A 10,495-nucleotide genomic window follows, 5' to 3' on the forward strand; every position below is an offset into this window, starting at 1 on the left:
TGATCTGAGTTCTTGCTTGTGATTCAAGTTAGAGAAAAATGAGTTAGGGATGCTGTCATTACTTAGCTATACAGATGATAATGAGGGGGCCTGTAGAACAATTCAGGATCATAGTGGCACTTTTGCAGATATAAGCAGTAATATTTTTGCAGACCCCCCACCTTTTATGGTACTATCATTATGCTGCACCCTGTCTCTGTGAAAGACACCAAGGAAAACTCATTGGATTGGTGTCTTGTTATACCGATTCATATTAAAATTGCCAAGGTCGTGGTATTAATTCTGGTTACATCTACCAGAGCTAGATTCTTGCAAATAGCAATGGACAGTGGTTTATCATAGAACTCTTCCTTCCTACAAAGGTTATCTCTAAAAATGTAGGCATCTATATCATCAAAATGATGGCCATATTGAGAACTATGAGGAATCCTGCTTCTGTCTCTACATGGTGATTATTAAATTCATTCAGCCTCCAAGTTAGAATAAAAATGGCATGTGGTGCTTTAATGATATTAGGCATAGTAGAATACATAGCAGGAATACCAAAAAAAAATGTTGAAGAAATACCAAAATAGCAACTGAGAATGTTATGGTCTTTAGAGACTGAGTGTAGAGAGATATCATACCAGTGTACTAGCCAAGAAAGTAAGAAGACACCTGCAAAAAAAAATATAGCAATTTTTAGGTTTGACCTTGCCAGTTCATCTTTCTGGCTATTGAAAATGAGGTGGTCTGCGCTGGGCTATAATCAGTTTATCAGGCAGGTGCTTAGGATCAATATCCATCCCACAATTCTTTGGTAACCACTGTGTTCTCTTTAAGATAATCTGTCAGAATCCCCAAGCTAGACCTAGTGACACACGTCTGTGAGCCTATCTACTAAGGAGATTGAGGCAGGAGGTCCAGAAGTTCAAAGTTTGCCTAGGTGACAGAAGACAGCTACAGTGTACTTAGATATAATAGATAAATGCATCTTTAAAAAAATTACTCTGGCACCACAATAAGATACTTTCTCAGAACAGAAAACAGAAACAAATGAGGGCTGAAGCTCTAAGTCAATGGCAAGTGTTAGAGTAAAAAATGAGACCCTCAATTCAACCCCACCTATTCCCCTTCTTCCAAAAGAAGACAAAATCCTCCCAAATGTGTTTCAGGATATGATTTGCTTCAAATGTATTTCAGAACACTTGTTAATTACTTTAATCGCCAGTATTGTTAAGGAACAGTGCATGTCTACATGGTTACCTGGACAACTTTGAGGGTGCAGGTATGGCCAAGAGCATCTTGCCTTACCTTGAAAGGCCGCATGAAAGCTGTTCTAAGTTACAATGAGGCACTAGATGGTGAATAATTCCAAACCACTAGCAAATGATGAGCTCCCAAATATTCACAGATTGCTTCCACCTTGTAAAATTTCTAACTTGTATTATTAAGCACAAGATTGTTTTGCACTTTAGTACTTATTACAATGTCATTGATATAAAAAACATATTGAGATCATCAACAATCATCCACCCATAGGAAGTTAGCTGTCCTGTCTTGTGAGTGAGCCAATACCAGAAAGTTGACAAAAGCTACCAGCTGTTTAGTTGTATTATCTTTCTCTATTTCTTGAGACAACTTGACACCACATGTACAGGTACATCATAAATAATCTCTACTGCATAATTCACTCATGGCTACTGCGATTGCTAAGGAGTGAATCATCTCTTACACCATCAGAGGTAACAAAAGAGTGTTGTCAAGATGTACAAGAGATACCATCGTCACTTACTTGTGTCTCTGAAGACCAGATGAACTGGGCCATGACTGAGGCTCACAGTAGGACTAACTTGGACTATTCTCCATGTCTATACTGTCTATCTCACTGTGATGCTTTGTTCTGCTACAGAACTGCACTAAGGGAAATCCTCTGTGGCACATGTCATGACTGAAGTCGCTGTTGTTTCATGACCTTTGAACTTTTGCAGAATTCTAAGAGCCAAAAAGTTCTCATAATAAGGAGAGATTTTCAAAGGAGAGGGTACCAGGAAACAATGGTTCATGTCAATATAAGGGAATGATGATAATTACCTGGTAAGTTGTTTATGTTTCCACCATTATATGTAAGGAATAAACATCTTAACCTAGATACAGAAACCCGAAGATTAGCATTGTTATTAGCTGGATAATCATGTTTTAACCGTGTATATGAGCAAAAGAGAAATATAATCAACCTGGAAGCAGTTCTTACATGGACTTCAGAGAATAAAGCCCTAATTATATCTATGGCCCCTTTCAAAGATATAAACTACCAGAAATATTACTAGAAATACCCTAAAGACTGAAACAGAACATTAGGCACCCTCTTCTCTGATCTGAATATCTAATAGCAGATGGTCTGCCATGTGGTACATGTACTTGATCACTAATGTAGGAATTAGTCAGGCTCCATCAACAATATGCTCACAGGCACTGTGCTCTCCTGAAAGAAATGTGAAAAGAAGTCATGCAGAAACATATCAGGATAAAGATAAACTCCTACCCATTTTCTTGCCCACGACTATCATTAAGAGATACTTAAATTCTCCCTGGATACTTGGATTACTTCTAATTGAATAGTGATTCAAAAACGTTCATTCTTTTCATTGGAAATTTCAAAATACACGATACTTACTATTAGACTGGCAGGTCAACAGTGCCAATTAACTCTGATATAATCAGCTCCTCAAAATCCACAGGTTTGATCAGGATTCCTGGCCATAAAAAGAAAATCCTATGAAGTGACATTCAGTAGATTTACAATTGTACAAATGAGGGTTGAAATTAAGGTTTAAGATCACTACCATTGCTTACCTATGTGTGTGAGCATCAGCATCCTTTATAGCTGCTGTGGTGACCCCCTTAGTGGTGGACCAACCCTTTCACTGAGGACACATATCAGATATCCTGCATGTCAGATATTTACATTATGATTCATAACACTGACAAAATTATAGTTATGAAGTAGCAACAAAAATAGATTTATGGTTGCGGGGAACTGTATTTTTAGAGGTTGCAGCATTAAGGAGGTTGTGAACCACTACCTTATAGTAATTCAAGATTATAGCAGTATTCAACTCAATACAAACATTTGTACTCTTAATGATGTTTTTGAGGCCCTGAGTGGTATTAATTTATCTATAAGAAACTGTGAGGAAAAACTCATTAAAGACCAGTGTCATTTGACTTGTGCATATTAAAATCCCCCCAAGTCATGGAATAGTTTCTGGATTCATCCACTCTACCAGGTATTTGCAGATGGCCACAGGCTGAGTTCAGCAAAGGAAGTCTTACTTTTTTGATAGGATACCTGTAAAAACTCAATAGTCAATTAAAAAAGTAACTAAAAAGTATATGGAACCCTGCTGGTGTTCTATAATGATGAAAACTAAATTCACACAGTCTGTCATCAAGCATACAAATACAATTTGATGATTTAATGGAATATTATGAAGATAAGAGCCATGTATGAAAAGTATACATGACTAGGTCTGCCCCTATATCACACACATATAATAGGAAAGAAGGTAATGGATGCCTGCAGGCAAAACATGCCAATACCAGGTTAGGATAACCACTTCAACTCCTGAGATATTGAGTATCATATGGTCTACACTATGGTGTGACTATCTTACCACTTACATGGTTAAGAACAATCTCCAGCCAACAACCTCTCAGGGATCATATCCTCCTTCAGATAATCCATAAGAAAACACCATCTAGTCCTGGCAGCACAGGCCTGGAATTACCGCAATACAAGAGGCTGAGTAAGAGAAGAGGATCATAAGTTCAAGGCCTGCCTAGGCTACAGAGCAAGGTCAAGGACAGCATAACCAACAGAGTAAGTTCCTTTATCACAATGATATATAAAATCATAACTATAAACTGTGGATACATAGGCATGGCATACACCATTAATTCTAGCACCTGGGAGGCAGAGACAGGTGGATTTCTGTGAATTCAAGGCTAGGATGAAGAAATATGAATGGAATAGGAGGAGAACCTGCAAAATATTCAAGGCTTACAGCTTGGCTCAAATTCACCATCAGTGACAAACCAATTTATCGATTGAAACAGACTTAACATTCATTTTCTCCTGTGTAAATCATGTAAACATCTCTTCATGAAGGTTTCTAAGGACCAAAATCATTCGTACCTGAATACTGATCACAAACGTGTGGTTATAAAAAGCATTGGAGACATTCTCAATCCCATTCCAGGATCAGGAGAATCTGACTTCTGTTTTGTGAAGAGGTCAACATCAGCATTTACCTTGAAGCCATCAGCAATCCTCTTAACCACCTCCTTTAGTTCAGTTTTATATCTTGTCTGAGAGGCGGGAGTTCAATTATAGAAAAAAGGAAAAAAAACATGTACGTGTATCTACTTTTCACTATCAGGACTCATTCACATTCCTTTGATCACAACTATTGTGGAGAGACTACTAAACTGTACATGGATACTTGAATGACTCACCATTTGACCTCAATGCAGAATGGTCCATCCTTTCTTGACCTGAAAAGAAATGATGCTTAACATAGGCAGACAAGTCAATGCAACTGACAATGAACCCTGACATAATCATTCCCACAACACTCACAGGTTCATCATGAATATCATGGACATATTTTATAAAATAATGATCACATGATTTGCTAAGGACTCTATAACTTCTTATCCAAACGCCTTTAGGAAATTCATGTTCTAAAGATAAGTAGGGTGAAGGGACACTATGACCCCTTACCTGTATGGATGACAACCATTGCCATAAGCAGTGATTGCCATTCATAATGTGACTTACATACATGTGAGAAACTACGCTCTTGTAGATATCTTTGAGGCATTGTGAGATTTTGACTTGTCATGAGAAACATATCAAGGAAAACATCTGAGATATATGTTCTATTCATTGAGTAACTTTGGGGTCTATTTGTCATACCCTCATAGTTGCAAATAGCCAAAGACATGGTCAAATTCTTATTCTCCTGAGAGTATACATCTTAAAAATTTACCATCAATATTACCGTGGTAAACACAGTAAAATTATATAGATCTTCAAATGTACATCTACCACTAAGAATATTAATTTTAGGAGTGTATACAAAGAATACATGCTAAAACAATAAGACATCTGATGCTGCTAAAATTTTTTTGAAGTATATCTGAAAGTATTAAAGTCTCTAAGGACTTTTATACACACACATGAGGCAAACAAGGCAGCAGAGTATTTGCTGAAAAGATACAGCATAACAAGACCAGGTTAGATACACCCTTCTCGTATCCCTGAATATTGAATAGCATGTGGTATATACTGCAATATATTCCCATGACCATCTGCCTGGTTGGGATCAGTATCAATGATCTTCCAGCAATTAGTATGTTCTTCTTAACTCTCTCAATGAGTAAGAATGTGTGACACAGGCATATCATCCCAGCTACTCTTTGGTAAGCTTGTCTCATAAAAAGGGAGAAGGAGGAGGAAGGTAAAGAGAAGAAAATGGAAGAAGAGAAGGAGAGGGAAGAAGGGATGGGAAAAGATAAGGAGGAGGACAATGGGTATGAGGCAAAGAGGAAGAGAGAAGGAGAGGAAAAGGGGAAGAGGAGATGGAGAAGAAGAGAAAGAGGAAAAGAAGGAGGGGATGGGTAAAGGAAGCAAATGAGGAGAGAGAGGAGGAGGGTACCTATTCATTACCTTGACTATTATTGTTAATGATCACTCTAACTCTATCTGGATACTTGGATGAATTTGATGTACACGCATTGTTATGAGAGTCCATCCTTTCTTAACTGTGTACCTATAAAATATGCAAAGATTATAATTAAGCTCAGAGCAAAATTTTTAAAAAGCCATGAGAAAGAACCAGGCACTGTAAATCTCTTAATGCTTACATGATCATCATTATGTTCTTGACCATAGAAAACAAACCTGTCTTCATATGAGTTTCTAAGGACAACAGTACTTTATATCTAAATACCTGCCACAAATGCACATTTACAAAAAGTGTTACAGATATCATCACTTCTCACTCAAGCTCAGGAAAACGTCTGTTTTATTCTGTAATTAGGCCAACTTCGGTTCTTTGATATTTACAGCGTGCAACTTTACGATCTTTCATCTTACTATGGTGTAGCTTACTGTCTATGAAAACTACATCCTAACATAGCATTTGGTACATTTCTCATTCTATCTGGAATTGGAAGTCTCTAACTCATGTTGTCATTTTTAGGACACATCCATAGAACCCGGATACTTGCAGACTTGCAAGGATAAATCATCAGGACTCCCAATCTATTTGGAGAATATGTGCCACAATTCTGTGGCAAGTATCGCAGTGATGAGACCTTTGAATTCAGTGAAAGTTACAGCATCCCTACTTATCTTCTCTCCTTACAAACATTAAGCCCACACGACCAATCAGCAAAGATATAATACAAATTGAGGCTTACTAGTCATATGAAAGAGATGTTAGTGTTATCTGCACAGGTTACAATGACAGGGACAGATGTGACTCTCCAAATTACTTATTAACTACTCACCTGAAAATATGATGACCTTTGATGAGTAACTGGAGCAGCATCCCACATCTTTACCCTAGAATGGAGCATATAAGGGCAAACTGCCCTTTTCTAGTGGATTCCTGTAATGCCAGCATTTACAGATACAGAAGCAGTCCCATAGCAGTGACTATTACTGGGCACACACCCAAACTCTCAACACAAACATATGCATATACAGATGCATTATACATTTCTTACTCTAGAGAAAGTATACATTCATAGTCCTGAGAACTGATAAGCATGCCACTATTTCTTGGTTGAACTGCAACAATAGATCCAAAGAGAGAAGAACAAAGGGCCCCATACTCACTCACCTGTACATGTAAATCAGATGTTCCATTATGTTAGTGGTTCCCAGCCTGTAGGTTGATACAGCTTTGGAAGTCAAATGACCCTTTCACAGATGTCATATATCAAATATCCTGCATTTTAGTTATTTACATTACAATTTTTAACTAGGAAGCTTATAGTAATGACGTAGCAATGAAAATAATGTTATGGTTGGAGGGTCACCACAACATGAGGAACTCTATTAAAGGGTTGCAGCATAAGAAAGGTTAAGAACTACTGCATTATGTGATGAAAGACCACAGCAGCCCTGACCTGGATATTGGACATGTTCCTTTCTACAACCCTGTGCCACTGTGGTGTTCTGACCTGTGTTACAAATAAACATCATGAAAAGACCACAGTGCATATGTCATTACCTAGGTCTCTGCATCATGTATGGACCTGTAGAAACTTGCAGAAGTCAGAGTATGAAAATCTCCTCATAAGAGATCTCTTTCTTCCTTGAAAGAATATCTGCAAAGAGAACATACTGCATCTCTCCGTGATGACACCTAGGAACATAACCTGAAGCTGTGAGTCTGTTTCTGCCATTATATATATATAGAAGACATTTCTAGATGACACATGTTCAAGGATATGTTAGTAGGGTTGTTAAGGACATATTTGTGTTTTAATAATGAATGTGTAAAGAAACGGGGCATGTAAGCTTGCTTCTAACATACACATCTAAAAGTAAGGTCTTAATGTCTGCTCAACTATGCACTACATAAAATCATTCCAGAAATACACAAAAAGAAACATGATGCCACCAGTCTTGGCACTAGTCCTCATATACCTAGATACTACAACACTTACCTTAGATATCTAAGATCACATGGTTTGAACTGTGGTATATACACTATTATTGACCTAAAAATTAATAAGCTTCCCTCAACACTTTTCAGGGTCACTATACTCTCTTGAAGTGAATGTGAAAGCAAATGACATGCAACAAAAGCATGGTGACAAGAAAAATACTATACACTACCACCACCTCCCCACCACCACACGTAGTCCACATATCACTTAATATGATTTCAGACTCATGAGCACTTCCCTGAATATGAGCAGAACTCCGTTTCATGGCATTTTCTGGCTTACCGGAAGGATCAGACTTGTCTCTAAAACACAATGTAGAATACTAACTTGGCAGATGTTTCATTTTGCTAGAAGCACTGCCTGCTCTCTGAGTCATTTTATTTCAGAACCATATGCTACCTGGATATGTGTAGACAAAGCCTTGCAGATAATTGTTGCTTATTTCAGAGGATGGCTCAGAAAATCGCAGTTAAATTCACTTTGAAGGGTAGGAGAAAAACCCTCTGAAATCTTGAGTATGTCCCTAGCCGCATAAACATTAAATGTATACTATTGGTTAGTAAGAAGTCAATAAAATCTGAAAGTTCTTAGTAATAGTAGCAACGTTTCATTTTTCAACCACCAGTTTTAAAAACAACAAAACAACAACAACAACAACATTTTATGCTTACATTCAGGATGAGTCCAGAACAATGAAGCAGGACACACATACATTCTTTTAGATTTTATGAGTTCTACAAAATAAACATAACTTTTACAGAGCTTAGGAGCACTGATTAGCACACACTTTATATCTCCTGGAGTATTGAAGACTGGACAATCTTTGCTGGGTTAGGATTTTTTTCTCGCTTACCTCCTTTCTAGCAAGACTCTATCACCATTTCTGGGTAGTTTTCCTTAAAAGGGACCAAAGGAAAAAGAAAAAGAAAAAAAATGCTTCAGGATACAAGTTATTTTACCTGGATTCCTGTCCACTTTTGTCAATAACCACTGAAAAGAGTCACTCAAACTCCACCTGAATACATGGAATGATTAAACATTAAAACAGTGACAGAAACCCCACCCTTTCTTGACTAGTATGTAGGCTATTCTATCTCATTTTCAGTAATATTGTTAGAATCACATTATTTTTACCTAGTCATTGGCAGAATGAAAACATGGTGAAAAGTTAGGGCCATCATTACTTACATATATTAACAAAGATATATTTTATGCTATGGCTTAGCCCCACTTAATAACACCCCCTCACCCTGATGCTTTGTGCCAGCTCTGAAAAACAAAACACAGTTAAACTCCGATTTGGTGCATGTCTCATTCTATGTATACACATTGAAATTCAGTAGGTCATTCTGTGAGTGGATCTATCTATTCTATCTATCTATTCTGAGGATGGATCTATCTTATCTGGGATTTGACAGTCTCACAGAACAATGGCTTGGTATGGGGCATTTAGTCCCTTATGGGGATACCTACAAGTATGGCATGGTCAACACTGTAGTGATGAATTGTGCATGGTGCCACATACCTATAATCCCAGCATTCAGGAGGGAAATGAGGAAGATCAGAAGTTCAAGGTAACCCTCAGCTATATAGCAAGTTTGAAACTAGCATGGGCTGCAGGAGACATTTTCTCAAAAGAAATTAAAATTTAAAATACTGTAATGATAGACACAGGGAAAGACTTGACCCTTGTTTATGTCTCTACCACTATGAGTATGAAATGAACTTTTATTTACAAGGTTAAAGTAAACTTTGATGCCTAGCAGTAATACTAGGGATGCATTCATGACATACATGCTTAAAAGAGGGGGAAACATCAGAACCTAAAACAATCACATGTAAATCTCAAAATTCTAATGAGTAAATTTGGCATCATCACTTACCTATCTATGTACTACTCACAAACCCAGAGAATTCCTGCAAAACACTCATGGAAGCTCAGAGCTGGGTGCTCTCCTCATTTACCCTGATACTAAAGATCAGTCTCCAATGTGCCAGCACAACTGTGTCAAATTGTCACAGTTCTAGTCACTTACCCATTTCTTAAAAAGGTTCCTCCATAGTCTTTTCTGAAATGCTGTAATCCCTTGAATGGAACCTGAAAGGATATGTAAACTAGATTTTTAAGATATAATGTAAAAAAATGTAAAAAAAAAGATATAATGTGCTTCACTAAGATACCCATTCCCCACTTTCTCTACGGTCACTTCAATACTGCTTACACATTTGTATTGCTTTGAGTGTGGTATCACTATCAGATGGCTCCATTCTCTTTTGACTGGGTATCAAAAACAAATCTTAAGTTTACTTCTGGGCTGGCTGATACGCAATATTGAAAATGAAACATGTTACAATCTATCCTTTAAAATTCACATGTTGACATTAGCCACCTACCATAAAAAAAAAAAGTACAGTCTAGCCAGGCCCGGTGCACACACCTGTATCTTAGCACCTAGGACAAAGGAGTGACAGGATCCTTGCATGTTCACTACAATATGGTCTACAAAGCAAGCTCCAGGCTACCCAGGGCAGTGCTTCTCAACCTTTGTGTTGCAAACCACTTGGGGTTGAATGACTTTTTTACAGAGGTCACCTAACACCATGAGAAAACATAAATATTGAGAAATACTTGTGTTTTTACAGCATCTGTACCAAAAAAAGGAGAAATATAAGATTAGTTAATAAGGTTCATAAGATGCACATTGAAAGTAAGAAGATCTCTAAGGAGCAAAGGGACCAACTTCTTTTTTTTTTTTTTTTTTTTTTT

Source organism: Mus pahari, chromosome X, assembly GCF_900095145.1.
Source record: "Mus pahari chromosome X, PAHARI_EIJ_v1.1, whole genome shotgun sequence".
Taxonomy (NCBI): domain Eukaryota; kingdom Metazoa; phylum Chordata; class Mammalia; order Rodentia; family Muridae; genus Mus; species Mus pahari.